Genomic DNA, 16,303 nt, shown 5'->3' with positions numbered 1-16,303 from the left:
TCATACCTGATTTTCAAATTCTGCAGCTGAAATCCAGGGCAGGCACTTGCAGTTATAGAGAAGCAAAGAAGTTGTGGCTATCACATCAGTGAAGTCAACTTTTCCCAATCTGTAAAATTTTGCATAGTATTATCTGGCTTCCTTCCTTATTTTTCCTCAGTTACTTCTTTCCCTTCCTCCCCTCCTTTCTTTCCTTATATCAAAGAGCAAAACCTTGCATAAAACTTCACTGAAAGAAAGTACCGGTCTGTGCAGCGTATAAGAAGCTGCAGAGCTGATTACTGCACACAGTCACGAGGCAGTTCTATAGAGAACGTAGCAACTTGGAGAGTTTCAGCAGTACAGCAGGGCTAGAGCAGGCTGAGCTGTCTGTACCAGCGCTGTGTGTGTATACACATATATATGAAAAAGGAGGGCTCAATTTCCCAAGACTTCAGTTCTCGAGTCTTTGTGGAAATTACTTCTACTAAAAATAATTAATGTTTTTAGGATGAGTAATTAACGTTCATCCTTCTGGGCTTATGCTGATGACCTCTAATGAAATCTGAAGGGTAGTATTCCCATGTAAGTAACAGGCAGTGTGGTACTGAGTCACTGGGTGTAGAACTTACAGACTTTTTTTTTTTTTGAATTTTTTATCTTTTTTTTATTTTTTAATATATATATAACAGGTAACATTTTGCCTGCCATTGCAAATGCATTCTGGGTATTGCAGGAAATATTTTTAAATGCTGATATTTATTTTGAAAAATAAATAAAAATTCAAGCTCTCATGTTTGCCCCTCAACACTTGTAGTTCTCATTATTCTGTACACTCCACATTTACTATATTGTCTTGGGTTCTCCTTAATACATCCAGTACAAGCCACTTACACTCTGGACATGGTCCTGTTTTCTATGAAATATGAAACTATTTCTATGAAACAGTTTGCCAGCTTGATGGTTTTCACCAAAAAAAAAAAAAAAAAAGTCTATAACCTTCTGAGACAAAAGCTTGTATCAACAGCACAGCTGTAATGGCAAAAGTTTTCTGGGACCTCCTGGTGAGAACAGAACTCCTTAAGACTGTCCTTCACCTACTGTTCTGAGTTTGGATGGGTTACATAGGCCCAATTTATTAAGTGGTGAAGAAGATGTAGTCATATAACTCACCTAGAAAAATCCTAGCATCTGAATTGTAGTACGTGAAAGAAAGTGTCCTTGACAGTACTTGACTTTAATAGTTATGAAATATTTTTCTGCAGCTAGAAGGAAAATACAGATTTATCTTCTTGGGCTTCTGTTCATCTTCTGAGGTGAAAGAGTCATGGATGTTCTACAGAAGGTATAGGTTAGAAAAATACATGCACTAGAATCATTTCTTATGAATATCCTAATTAAATCAGGAAGAATAACTGTGTACCTGGTTTCATTGTTGCAGAATGTATTTAGAAAACAGCCTGTGCCATTATTTTTGTCAAGCACTATGGAAACAACCTTCAAAATATAACTATGTGTCTTGAAATTATCGCCAGAAATTCCAATAAATACCCCTTGCATATACATTCATTAGAAACCTTTAGGAGGAGAATATAGTCATTGTCACATCACTGGAATTATCAAACAAACATGCTGATATGCTGAAGCTTCTTCAAGCAGGGAAAGCATTGCCCAAATGAATCACACCTTTTGGACCTCATGTCTGCTTACCTCAAATCTGTTTACTATCGTCATCCGGGCAAGAGAGGTGAAATGCTTTTCTGAAATTTATAGATCTTTTCAAACAAATCTTTTTGCCATCTTTTACAGGGCACTTAAAACCTCTATTCATCCTCCTTAGGCCTTCTCTTGTTTTGGAATGATGTTTTCTGCATACATCTTCAAAATCCTCTTTTTAACCAGTGACATTGTTTTCTTCCTAGTTCTCTGTCTGCAGCACTGTTTTTTAATATCTTTCCTATCACGTTTCTCTTCCTAAAAATACCACAAAGCTCTGTGTTTAGCCTAAAGCTCTGTAGAAGACTCATTACCGGGTTTCTGTTCTTGATCTTGCTGAATCCAATTTCACACTGAGACTCATCAGCAGCTGTTGAAAACTACTTCCTCCTTCTCACCCAGATCTTTTATTCCTCCTCTACTTTCTTGCCATATTATCATCCCCGATGTCATCCGGGTTCATCACTTGGGGATCACTTTTATCTTCTCCAAATGCAAAGAACCATTCAAGTGAAGCAAGGCACTTAGCAAAATTTTTGTGGAGCAGCAGGATGTATTTCCAGGTTCTTGAGGTTAAAGCTGAGAGGTTGCACTAGGAGTCTCATGAGCACAGACTGCTTCCCCAGGTGGTCTCACTCTTAGTCCCAGAGTCATGTCTACGTCAAGCTACAGTCCATGTATTCAACAATCACTGATTTTCTTCTTAACAATCCAAACAGCAGACAACGCCCGTATTATTTATCAACATTTATCTGGAAAGAAATACCTTGGTGCACAACCTGGATGTGATGCAGCCTTTCTGAGGAAGCTGAAGTTATTTACCACCGTCAGCAGCAATACAGGCATGAGAACATTCCAAACTGCATCAGCATTTTTAGGCTCTCCCAAGGAAAGAAACCTTCATTACTGCATTATTTTTATTAATATGCCTTTGAAGTTATTTTTGAAGCAATAGCTCTCCACAGAATTACCTGACAACAGCACAGTAAACTGTGTTGAAGGGCAAATACATTTCATAGGTATTATTGTTTTAATTAACAATGCAGAACAACACACAAATAGAATGTTTTGTTAAATACTTAGCAAGTACATTTTCAAAAATACCACGAGTAATTCTCTGATGTGCAAATTGCTATCTTTTCACTCTTAGCTTCAGGCCTGAAAAGAAGTTGAACATTTGTTAAAACAATTGTCTACCCTTATTACATGATTATCAAATTATGCTTTTATCATTTGTACTTGATTTTTTTTCCCCAATGTTAATAATTTAAAAGGATTTCAGACAGTAATCGAATTAAGTAATTAACCTGATCAGGCAGTGGGCACACACCGAGCTATTCAAAGCAGCTCTTTTAAATTATGCTGCTCCGCTTCCAAAAGCCAAATTCCACAGCGACTTTGAAGACTTCCTTGTGCTTGTCTGTAATTCAGCAAAGCCCGCCGTTATCAGCAGAGGCTCCCATTATGTGCTCCGTGACTCGCCTGGGACTTATCACCTCCGCAGAGCACGGCCGGCACAGCTGGAGCTGCTGGGTGCACGCTGCAGTGTGAGCCGGGGCCTCCTCTCTAATCGCAGCTGGGTGACCGGCTGGCCCCGTGGCCTTGGACAAGATACTCTTCTATCTCTGTTTCCCCTTTTACCCTTTGCCTGTCTCAGTTATTTAGACTGTCAGCTGTGTGTGACAGAGAGTGCGTGCAGCTGAGGCACCGCTTGGGCCAGTACATCCCTGGTCTGCGGTGCAGGCTGTAGGTATTGCTGTGGTACCTCCAACAGCGTGCTCTCTTTGTGTAAGAACACAGGAATTAAGCATTTTCCCCCGGTCAGATAAGATTTATATGTGCAGATTTCCAGTTGAATTTTTCCAAGTATACCAGAGAAAATATTTAGTAGGACACATGTAACAATTCTACCAAGGAAAGAAAAGGCAAAATAAAATCTAGTTCACTAGCAGGAGCAAAATGCTGCACTTCCTTTCCACAGACTTATTTTTATTATTGCCATGAAAATTAATGTCTGCTTACTCTCCATAAGTCTTTCTGCAGAGTAAGATGATACCTTTTTTATATCATCACTTGTCAAAATAAAGTCTCATTTTTAAGGCTTTGACGCTAATTTACAAGGTGAGTAGGACCATCTCCTGTGTTTTTCAGCCTGTAAAGTCTAGCTTCACTGCAGAGGTGCCACACTCAGAAAATCTTCACAGATGGATGGAAAAAAAGGTGGCTGAATTGCGATCCTGCAAAATTAAAGCAGTGGTCTATTGATTACTCTATATGTGGTATTGATTATTCTATAGATAGTTTGCCTATGGTGAACTGCAGTGGGAAATGAGAAGCATCAAAAGTCAGAACAGGTAGCTCATTGCCTTGACCAAAACTTAACAGCTTACTTGCTGCAGTACACATCCAGTATGTGAGGCAACACGTACACGGTGTCAGGTGGCCTGTCCTTTCAGAACGGCTGCAAAGACACAGCAACCAACAGAGAATCCATTAAGTGAATTCATTGAAAGATAATTTCCTTTCCTTTCCGCTCCTTTCCTTTCCTTTCCTTTCCTCTCCTTTCCACTCCTTTCCTTTCCTTTCCTTTCCTTTACTTTAATTTCCTTTCCTTTCCTTTCCTTTCCTTTACTTTCCTTTACTTTCCTTTCCTTTCCTTTACTTTACTCTCCTTTCCTTTCCTTTACGCTCCTTTCCTTTCCTTTACGCTCCTTTCCTTTACGCTCCTTTCCTTTCCGCTCTTTTCCTTCCCTTCCCTTCCCTTCCCTTCCCTTCCCTTCCCTTCCCTTCTTCCCTTCCCTTCTTCCCTTCCCTTCCCTTCCCTTCCCTCCCTTCCCTTCCCTTCTTCCCCTTCCCTTCCCTTCCCTTCCCTTCCCTTCCTTCCCTTCCCTTTACCCTTCCCTTCCCTTCCCTTCCCTTCCCTTCCCTTCCCTTCCCTTCCCTTCCCTTCCCTTCCCTTCCCTTTCCCTTCCCTTCCCTTTCCCTTTCCCTTTCCCTTTCCCTTCCCCTTCCCTTCCCTTCCCTCCCTTTCCTTTCCTTTCCTTTCCTTTCCTTTCCTTTCCTTTCCTTTCCCTTCCTTTCCTTTCCTCTTTCCTTTCCTTTCCTTCCTTTCCTTTCCTTTCCTTTCCTTTCCTTTCCTTTCCTTTTCCTTTTCCTTTTCCTTTTCCTTTTCCTTTTCCTTTCCTTTCCACTCCTTTCCACTCCTTTCCACTCCTTTTTCCACTCCTTTCCACTCCTTTCCTTTCCACTCCTTTCTTCCACTCCTTTCCACTCCTTTCCACTCCTTTCCACTCCTTTCCTTTCCTTTTCCTTTCCTTTTCCTTTCCTTTTCCTTTCCTTTCCTTTTCCTTTCCTTTTCCTTTCCTTTTCCTTTCCTTTTCCTTTCCTTTTCCTTTCCTTTCCTTTCCTTTCCTTTCCTTTCCTTTCCTTTCCTTTCCTTTCCTTTCCTTTCCTTTCCTTTCCTTTCCTTTTCCTTTCCTTTCCTTTCCTTTTCCTTTCCTTTCCTTTCCTTTCCTTTCCTTTCCTTTCCTTTCCTTTCCTTTCCTTTCCTTTCCTTTCCTTTCCTTTCCTTTCCTTTCCTTTCCTTTCCTTATTTTCTTTGTATGGGACATTCTTTGTCCCCCACTGTAGTTAAGCTGAAGGTTGATTCTTAAAGACTTCATTGCACACATTGAAAAAAAAAAAGTGTTGATAAATGTCATGCATTTTGCCTTAGGAATTACTGTATACCGCTGAAAACAGCCATATGCTTGTATACAAGCCAATAATGTCTGCGCACAACATCACGTGTCTTTGTGTGTGTAGTACTCAGCGACCTTGAAAGAACTGTTCATAAAAGCATTCTCCAATCTTCTTATCGAATGTATTGTTTTAGAACAGGCAAAAAAGTAATAATATTAAAAAGTGCAGGACAGCTAGGGCAATCTACAGGCTGCAATAGAAAGCTGTTTTTACAAAATAAAAAAGTTCGGCCAGGAATTTGATAAATGTAGGTGAGAAATGGTTTGCATTCTCCCTACAGAAATTGTTTTTTTAGTAGCCATTTTAGGAGCAACATTAATATGTCTTACCCTAACGACAAGGTTAGTTGCTTGGTTTGCACAATAAGTCCTGGATGGAGTTATAAAAAGAAAAGAGCAGGAGATGTTGAAACGATCCCTGGGGTAATGAAAGGTCATCAATAAACCTCTTATCCTAGCAAAGCATAAATGGGGAAAAAATGTAACACTTGAAGATACTGTCTGGGCAGAAAGCAAAGCTCTGAGGCCCTCAGTGGAATCTGAATCTGCTGGCAAGCCCAGGTTGCGGTGAAAGCCCTGCAGTTTGTTTGGTGGATCTGGTACTACTTATCAGCAACATCAAAACATCTCAAAAATGCCAACCTGTCACAGCAGCTTTCCCAAGAAATCACTCATGTGCCTGTCTGCTGGGAAGCCAACAAGCATTGCCAGTTGGGAGAGGTTCTTGCTACACGAATCTCTGTTCATGAGGACAAGCACTGAGGCTCACTTGACATAGTTTCAGAGCACCAGGGTAAGAAGCATTGTTATAACTTTAAACCTCAGACAAACTTGGATCAGACTCATGGAGAAAATTCTCACCAACATATGCTTCAGTCTCCAGTCCAAAGTTTGCCTTTTTCATTAACAGAGAGAAATTTTATTAAAAAAAAAAAAAAAAAAGTAAATATAATTACAGTAACTATCAGATCAGGAGATGTCTGACTACTTATGATTGCTTGATTTAGTGTGACCTCACCTCCGTCTTGCAGCGACTCAATCTGCTCATAAGACTGACCATAAAAATAAAGAGAAGTGAGCAACTGTTGGAGATCAACCAATAACTGTACATTGCAATCAGATTTGTCTTTAAAGTTTTTATCACCTACAAAATTTTCACATCTGAAAAGATCTAATGAGAGAAGGCTACTGGTTCAGCCATACATATGTGAAACAGCTGTAGGCTTTCTTGAGGCTGCCAATACTAATGAAGTGCATTTATTGAGTACTTCCAATTTTGCTGTGAAAATACTTATCTGTGGTTCCTTCAGAACACAAATATAAAATATTTTCAAGACGAATCACAGCACTTTCTGCAGATAGATCACTAAGGAAGCTTATATGCCTCTTCCAGGATATATATATATATTATTCTTTCCTGGGAGTTATACTGATGCAGTTCCTAGTGTGAATATTGGATTCTTTCATACTGAAGCAGTATTTTCCTATCTGGGAATTAACCACACCAAATTAAGCCTGTAAACTGGCAAAACTGCATTCATATGGGGCTACAGGACTTACAGGGTTGCAGTACAGCTGATGCCTTGCTGCCACATTTCTTAGGCTGCTGAAAATGGATGAACTTTCAGTACAGAGACTGAAAAGGTGACATAGGCACATAGTCATACCACCTGAACTCTCCTTGGTTGTATGATACAATGTGCAGTAATGCCAAAGCTAGACTATTAATCTAAGCTATTATTCAGTGTTGGAATCCTTGAAGCAGAGAGAACACAGCTAAGATTATGACACTAAACTTGTTGTGATGTATAGTGCCTCTTTTACCATGTTTCTTTTATGGGGGGAATGTACATACATATAGAAATATTTGGAAACTTGGGCAAAAATGTTTTTACTTTCATACCTGAAGATGCTAAAAAGATTTCAGCTCCTGAGGTTGTTCTAGGTACATTTAAAAATCTTTATTCCCTTCATTAAGCACCAATTAGAAATTGAATGTGAAGAATAGATAAGATTATTTTTTTCCACATATTTCTTATGATTAATATAAAAAGTATGTGTGACAGAAAAGGATAACAGAGCAATAGCACCATTTCCCCTGTAATCTTTATCCCTTTCCTGACTAAGTGCTATCTGCTAATACAAATCCCCAAGATCCTGACCTCTCTCTCTTCTTTATTTTTTTTTTTTTTTTTGCCTTCCTTTCCTACAAGCACTGTGGAGGAAATGATTCCTGTCACGTAGCCAAAGGGGGCATATTTACATGGCTCCACACGTTGTGACAAGGAAATCCTGTTGCAGAGGATATGGGAGGAAAACAAGTAGGTTGCCTGCTCTGCCACTCTTTTTTGGAGCTCCTGCCTCCGCTCCTTAACAGGTTTACTTCCTGAATCACCACTTCTGGGACTTTATCAGAACAGATCTCTTTGTTTCTGAGTTTTCCTCCTCCATTTCTGAAAGTGGAGGTTTCCAGGACATTATTCTGCCTCCAGCTATCTTGCCATATATAAAGTGATTATGTTGTTGCCTGCTATGGATTTTTTGCTTTCCAGATTTTGCTTGTAGCACTCAAATTCCTCCACTGGCCATCATTAAGCTCGTAAGGACACACTGTAAGTTCTTTTACTCTGTTCTCTTCCAGGGCGGGGGAAAAAGCCTTCACTGCAGACAGGAGCGTATTATAATTTCAAATCGTAAAGCATTCAAATAGCTTTGTCTATAGTCTAGAGAAAACCAAACATAAAAAGGTTTCATTTTTAAGTGAGTTTATTGCGTACATAGTATTATGGTTAATAGTTTTCAGATTATATTATAAACAATCTATGAAAACTCAGTATGAGAGCTTTACCTCATCTACCAAGTCAATACCGACATGGTGGAGTTCCCTTCTCACCAGCTCCGAGATCTGTAAACAAAACCATCTGTGAAAAGCATCAGCTGACTATGAAGGAAACCTCTAGCAAAGGTAGGACCCTGTGTAAAATGAACAAGAAACTTGTGGGGAAAAGAAAAACAAAAAGCAATTATATTGAATGCTCATGATAGTAAAAGCTACACAACCACTGTTAAGAAAGCACGGTGCGTATTACTGTCATTCTGCTTTTTCAGTCTGGGAGTATGTTCTTTCAATGGAGAACTGCTCCTTCAGCTGACAGCCAGGCATCATATGTTTAGAGCTGGATCTGATCAGAGACCACACGATCAAAAACAAATGCACTTCTCCATTGTTACATTAGTTTTGATGCACAGCACTGTACCTTAAATATTTTCAAGCTTTCAGAGCATTTAAGTCTAGAACTCGCTTCATGCCTCAGAATCAGTTCTGCTTTGGTACAATGAACAATAGCCCATTTTAAAAACTCTTCACTCCCAAAGGGGAGTTCAGTGGTTAGCTAAACTGCAAGTTTTTATGATTTATCACAAACTTTTAATTCTATATATATGTTATGGTCTGTGTCTCCCATTTGCACAGTCTTTTAGAAGGACACAGAAGGGACACAACAGGCCTCCAGTGATTAAATAAATTTACCATGCTGCTGCATCCTGCCTTTTACCAGCCTCAGGATATGGAGAGGCAGATCCAATTCCCATACTGGCATTTCCAGCATGTTTGTAATTTATAAATTTTAAGAACTAATGGTCGAACTCTTGTTATACCAAATAGATTGTACAAGCACTATTTACTTTTTTTTTTTTTTTTTCCCTGTGTTTTTCTTCTTTCCAGTTAGACCAGAGTTTATTGAATGCCAAAAATGCTTACAACCTGTTTAAAGATGTTTGGGTGGAAAACCTGACATCTGGTGTTTAATGTAAGAACTACTAGAAGGATACTGCTAGGGAATGACTGACTTGAATTTCTGAAGTGTAAAGGTGAACAACCCTATGGAATAGAAACTTGTAAAATGTGATAAATATTTCAGGAGAAAAAGCAAATTTTCTCCTTAAAATTATCAAAACCTTTTCTGTTTCCAAGTTAGGAAGAGCCAAAAAGCTAATGATCTCTATAATGCATCTCTTTTCCCTTCTCCTCATTGGAGTGTGGAATGTAAAAAGAGGTAGAAGTGGAATATTAGGGGAAAGGCAAGAAATATTAAATGTTGTTTTATTAAAAAACTCTGAAACACTCAATAAATTTAAACTTTCTGTTTCAAATTGTTGTTTTATCAATAGATCTCTGTATTTCAGAAGGTGAATAAAGCTTAGTGGATGAGGAGGCAATTGAAAAAAAAAAAGACAAACTGCAGTTCTAGTCCTGTCTTACAATATTAAAGGAAAAAAAAAAAAGTCCACCATAATCATGGAATGTCAAGTTGTCAAAAATTATAAGATTTTTTTTTTCTTCTTCTCACAGTTAATTTTCCACAAGTATGTAGGGAATAGGGAACATCCTGAAAAGATTAGACTTGAAGTCAGCAATATGAAAAGGACCTATAAATACAGGACCTTGACTATCAGGTCTGTGATTCTGGGTGATCTCTGAATGCCTCTGGGACATGGGACCAGGACTCTGCAGCTGCCCACCGCTGGGCACTGCCCGAGTGGCCGCCTGCCCCATCGGGGGCCCTCAGCTTGTTCTGCCATGCCATGGGACAGCAGCATCTGTGCTGACCCTGCCCTGGTGGATGTGACCACAGGAGGATACGGCACCTATATGTAGCGGAATGAGAGGTGGGAGTGCATGCTGCTGAGGTTTTAAACCTACGAGGGTTTTCTTTTATAGGTTTGCACAGTTAAGCTATGAAAAATACAGTTTAAACATGCTTGACTGCTACTTTATGAGACCATCAATTTTTAAGGGGGTTTTATGAAGTCTTGATCCAGGCAAACATAGTTATTAGATAACTTCTATCTAGTTTTAACAAGAAAATAAAAACTACAAATAAGGTAATAAAATTGGTGGTAATAAAAACCCTTGTGTCTGTGAGGAGATTTAGGTTCAGTTTTGACTGACAGAAAGAGAGTGAAGTGTAGATTTCTAATATGAATCATTGTCCCTTGCTCATCATAAAATTTAATTTTCAAGTAGTTTAGCCTCAGATTACTAGAAATAATTTCTGGTCCTACTTTAGATAATGTTGATGAGACAGCTGTAGATTTACGGGTCATTAAATAATTCTTATTCACAAAATTATGCACTTACCTTTAATCACATATTTAATTCTCATTGAAGCTAATGGGGTTTAAAAATGTTCTTCAGTCTTTTTGCTTTTGATGGAACTTTGACATCTTCTTCAGCTGTAAATTTGCTTGAATGTTTCTCTTAACTGGAGGCTGTCACAATTCTTCCACATTACCCCAATCTGTAGGATCAGCCTCTATGTCAATCCTTTATGGTAGACTCCAGCTGCACAGGTGCTGGGGGCAGAGAGGTGCTCCTCCATATGGGGAGCAGAGTGAAGCTCTACTGCTTTGCTTTACTTTGTAATGGGACAGATACTATATGCACCATAGTGGATGGTGTGTGAGCCTCGCTGGTAAATCGGTCGCTGTATCACCTTGCTCACGTTGCAGTGGCAACAAGTACTGCACCTTGTTTTTCCTGCTGCAGATAAAACTAATGATTTTTTTTCCCCATTTTTTTTTCCTACAGATTTGGCCAGAAAGGGTGGTTTCCATTATTATTTTTCTGCTAGAAATGCATTTTACAAAGAAGTATTAGTTGGGATCTGGTAGACAACTTCCAGGCATTTGTCTTTAACATCCCCTTGGCCCTGTTGTGTTTTCTGCTTTATATGGCATTTTCCGTTTCTTCTGTTCAGCCCTCAAACACCCTCAGAAACATGCAGGTGTGTAAAACCTTAATATTTCTTTTTAGCAGATTTTTTTTAAAGAATCACAATGATGACTATTGTTTACTATTTTATTTAAAGGGGTAGCTGCATACAAGGACAAAAAACCCAACCCATTCTGTACAACTGGCCAAATGACATTCCAGGAGCATTAACGTCACTGGGGGTCCCTAGTGACTGAAACTTCAAAATGTTTGGCATTTCTCTGTTTTATTTAGCGACAGAAAATGTGGAACCTGAAGGAGACTAGGCCTCTCGCAAAATTATTTGGAAAAGACATAACAGTGAGCGGTTTGATTTTTTTTCTCTTTTCCATTCCCTGTGAAATTCAGTAGTAGTACCGACATTCATGTGTGGTGATAGGTAGGTGTCCTTGAGCTACCAAGCAAGAATAATTGAGTCTGTACTGAAGATACCTGAGTATGTGTTGACTATATGGTCAAGATGGAGAGTCATACATAGCCAAGGATAAAGATAAATAGATTTTATCTACTTCAACGTGGAGTGATAAAGAAATAATTTCTTTATAGCTACTCATCAAACACTCAGGTTTACATAATCTTTAATTTACCAAATAACCTGTTATCCTGGTTTCAGCTATCTGTCTTTTAATTCATCACTAAAGCCGTAGAAGGAAATAACATAGCTCAATTTTATTTTTCTTTGCTATTAGGTAGAAAGGTCCTAATTTGCTTTCTTTCATCTGGAAGCTAAAAACATAACGTTATCAATACTTAATTGTTAAATTGCCTAAATATTGAAAAAAAAAAAAAACACCATCAAACTACCACCACCAAAGCCCACAAAATATCGCTATAACTTATCTTAAGTCACTAAAAGAGTCCAAGAGCAAGAGTTATTCCATGTTTAACTTTGCAGCAGAATCATATAGAGATCAATCTGACACTAAGTCCATTTCCCAAGATAGTTTTGCTCAGTGTTGTTTTCTGTTTTGTTTTGTTTTTAAGAACAAAATAAAATGGTTTTGCAACTCAAACTTTTGTCAAGCCTTTGCATGTAATTTCTCTGAATGAATCCCAAATTGTTAATGAGAGTATGTAAATATCGTTGTGCATGTTCCATGTCTATTCAGGCACAGTCTTTATGCCGCATTAAATGTCTTGCTGGACTCACAGTGCTATTGTTCCTAAGAGACATCCCTCTCACCCTGGTTCACAAAGGTCCTATTAGTACAGAGAAACACTAGTCTGCACCACGGTCAGTCTGTAACTGGATGTGCCACTACAGAAATGTCTCTGCTCCTCTGCTGGTACTCTCCTTTCCTTATCACTGCCAGAAGGTGTCTGGCATCCCCGGGAGCTCGTTCTTCATGAGTTTTCCTCAGGACCTGTCTGTACTTTCATGTGGTGAGTTCTTGCTTTGTAAATGTGGCTGCCTCCTTGAAAGCCCGGGAGTCAGAGACCTGCAGGATCCTTCTGTTATTGCCAGAGGGACCCACCCAGAGCTGATCAGTGCCAGAAAGACAGCCCTGAACACTTCCCTTGGGTTTAAACATGCTTTGACTGTGGGATGGCTGGGTTGCAAGCTCAAGCCCTCTCCTTAGGCTTGCAGGTCAGGAGACGAATGCTGCACACTATTTCTGGCAAAAAACCTCTGCTGTTGCTATTCAGTTCCCAAAATAACTTTGTTCTTTTCTCCCACAGAGGCTGAGGTGAAGAAAATGTCCCCACAACACATAGAAGAGCCTCCTTGCAGGCTGTGTGCCCTAGGGCAGTGCAGGAGCACAGTACTTTTTAGAAAAGCCTGTTTGTGTAGCCCAAAGGAGGTCATTTAACAAGAAAATAGAGTAGACCTTACATTTAGCAAAGAACGGGCAATGCCCACAGAAACCTTTCCAGGTCTGGCCCTCTGAAGAAGCCTCCCTCTCTGGCCTTGCTCAACTCCAGGGAGTCCTAGGCCTCCACTCCTGCTGGTCAGGGCTGCCACCAACAACACCACAGGGTCTGCCAGGGAAGCCAGGTTGTGTCCCCCCTCCTGAAGGACCCATGTGGTCTTCTCCTCTTGCCCAGCATATAACCTAAATCCTTTGTTACACAGACCATTTAGGGGGAGGCAGTCCCTGAGACATCCCAGGGCTAGAGCTCTGCTCCCTGTTTCAGAAGTGCATAAAAAGCCAAAAAAAAGAAAGGCTGGTCCAAAACCTGCCTCCAGAAATTTCCTATATTATCTACTTCTTCTCTGTCCTTGCTCCCCAGAGCAAGACCAATTTCCTGAGAGAGCTCCCACACTATCGGGAATGCCAGCAGAAAGGTTACACTCAGAAGACTTCACAGGGACTAGGATGCTTGCCAAAGGCCAGCTGAGGAAGATAAGGGTAGTGAGAATGAGAAAGACAAAGTATGGGATAGTGGCACTTGCCACTGATGGCAGTGGAGTGTAGCAGTGTAGTAGGTAAAACAAGTAATATTCTGTACCCAGATACAAAGCATGGATGTTAGCCTTGTCTCTGACTATTTGTATGTCTGGTATGAGCAGAGCTGGTGTCTCTTTAAGGCTAGAATAAGCTCCAATGATTTCCATTTTCTTTTGGACTGGGGGTGGGAAGGAAAGGAAAACAGGGAGCTGCCCTGGAACAAAATTGGAGTCAGACGTACGCACTTGTGGGATGCCAGCCAGCAAGGTATGACAGTATGGTCTAGAGCTTTTCCAGCTCCACTGAAGCAGGCTGCCAGGAAGGTTTTGCTCAGCTGCTAGTCACTAGTAATGGAGAAGGGCTCAGGACAGAGAAGGGAGGGGAGATGCTGTACATCTGGGGCAACCAGTGGGGAAGCACTGCCATTGTAATTGCACTACCTAGGCAAGTCTCTGCTGCAATGGTGTGGAGAATGCACGTTCTGGCTCTGGCCATAGCCCATCCCTGCTGAGAAGAGCATGCTGGGCTCTACCCTGATGAGGGGGACTCCTCCTCACAGATTTTCTCGTGCAGCTGCTCATGGGAGAAAAGTGGGAATCTCTTCTGTTGTGCAGAGCATACAAAGAGGCTCAGCACATGCGTGAGTGGCAGCAGTGCTGAGGTGCAGACCCATGCCAGGCTGTGGTGCTTTGTGTGTCCTTTGGTGGACTTGGGCTTCTGCCAATCCATAGGCCTCTTATTGGATGTGCTGACCACCTCAGAAGGTGGAGGCTTAGCAGCCTTCATTTTTTTAATTTTTTTACTCCCCCTCCCCCTTCCCCATGATTATCTAGCTAGAAAGCTCTTTATGGCTCCAGGTGGCTAGATGCAGTAGGAACTTGCAGAAGTTGTCCTTGAAAACAGTGGGAGAGACAAACTAAGCAATAACAAACCTTGTCATCTCACCTAGCTCCTGTACTTGCATAGCTGCTTGCATACTCTTTGTCATCTTCTACCTTAACTGCCATATAAATTCTGGTTTAGCAGCAGACCAAACATCTAAAATACAGTAACTACGTAGCTACCATAGAAGAGGGGTGGGGAGATGGGGGGTGTTTGTTTAAGAATAGGAAAAGGAATTGGAAGAAATGGTCAGTCCTTGGAGGCAAGAGGACTTTACCAAAGAAGTTCATGAACATTCAGGGACCTGTACTGTTCAACATATTAGACAACGATGGTTTATTCACTGGCAAAGACAGATTGTGGATGGCCCTAAGTTGATTAAGGATGTGAGGCTAATTGTGGGATGCAGAAAGTCTTCTCAAGACCGAATCACCTGGAGGCAAAATGGCAGATGAAATTCAGTGTACGTACACATAGAGAAAGGAAGTGGTTCTTTCCATTGTGAGGTGTGGGTCTAATTCCTCACCAAAATAAAGAGTAGACATTAAAAGGGAAGCTGCAACACATTTATTGAGGAGATAATAAATGCATATAAGCTATATCTAGTGCTGAAAGGTCCTGAGCTAGAAATAATTGAAGGCTGGAAGAGTATTAGGGGCATGCATTGCACATACTTTTCCTGTTCTTACTCTTCCCTGAGCAATCGTTTATGACTGCTTCTGGCAGGAGCATAATGGGCTAGATGGACTGTTACACAGCAAGCATTATACAGAATAAACCATGAATCAGGATAGCATGGTGCTTAGTGTTCATTCCTTTCTTCCTGCCTTCCTTTCCTGCTGTCCTTAATGCAAAAATTGCATGAAAATGCCGAAGGTTAAACAGACATTTAAATTTTTCAGCAGCTGCTATTTGGAGAAGGGAGGAAAGCAAACCCTGCACAATCACTGAATATAGGTGTTTCCAGAAGGAAACTTTTACTGTCCCGTGATGCTCCACTGGCATCTATTTCATGCAGACACAGACAATAGGGGATGACAGGGTTACATTCAATGAAAGACAGAATGTGACCCTGGCAGAGAACAAATCAGTCCCTGTTAGTGGAATGATTTAGTGTGTTATTTAATACAAATGGCAACATCATAATTGTGATAGTCTAAGGATATAGATGCAATTTTTGAAGAAGAAATTATACCTTTTGTTAGGCTGACTGATACAGTAGCAAAGCCTGCCAGGCGAAGCTGGAGCACAGGCACCGTGGCCTGGGGCACACAAGCCCTTCCTCAGGGCTCAGACAGAAGCCTCTGTTTGGGGCACACAGGCCCCTCTTCACTCAAATCAGGGGCTTCTTTCTGAGGCAGGAAGAAGGGCTTCTGTGCCTGAAAGCTTGCTTGTTTTCTGCAGCTCTGTCAGCTGGTGTAATACAGGAGATCATGTTTCACTTATCTTGCTTGTATCTGCTAGGGATCACACAGATGAAGTGCCAGGAGACTGTCTCCAAGAGATTTCAGCTCAGTTTTTGAATACCGTGAGGCTGCTTAAATTTTTCTGCAAATATTTTTCGTACACAGTTTACATTGGGGCTTTATGACTGGGACTTCATAAAAATAAAGAATAGGGAACATCATTTTGCAAGCCAAGGAATGCAGACAAAGAGGAATGAAGGCATTCATTCACCATGACATAGAAAGGCAGGCCACAGCTCCAACATCCTCTGTTATGTCCAGGACATAATACTAATAAAAGATCTGTATCCTTGACTGTCTTGTGTTGTGTTTGATTGTTTTAATCATCCTCTGTGATCACTTACCCTCACCCAAACC

Source organism: Cygnus olor, chromosome 3, assembly GCF_009769625.2.
Source record: "Cygnus olor isolate bCygOlo1 chromosome 3, bCygOlo1.pri.v2, whole genome shotgun sequence".
Lineage (NCBI taxonomy): Eukaryota > Metazoa > Chordata > Aves > Anseriformes > Anatidae > Cygnus > Cygnus olor.
The sequence above is the reverse complement of the archived record's forward strand: the minus strand, read 5'-3'. Positions refer to the sequence as shown.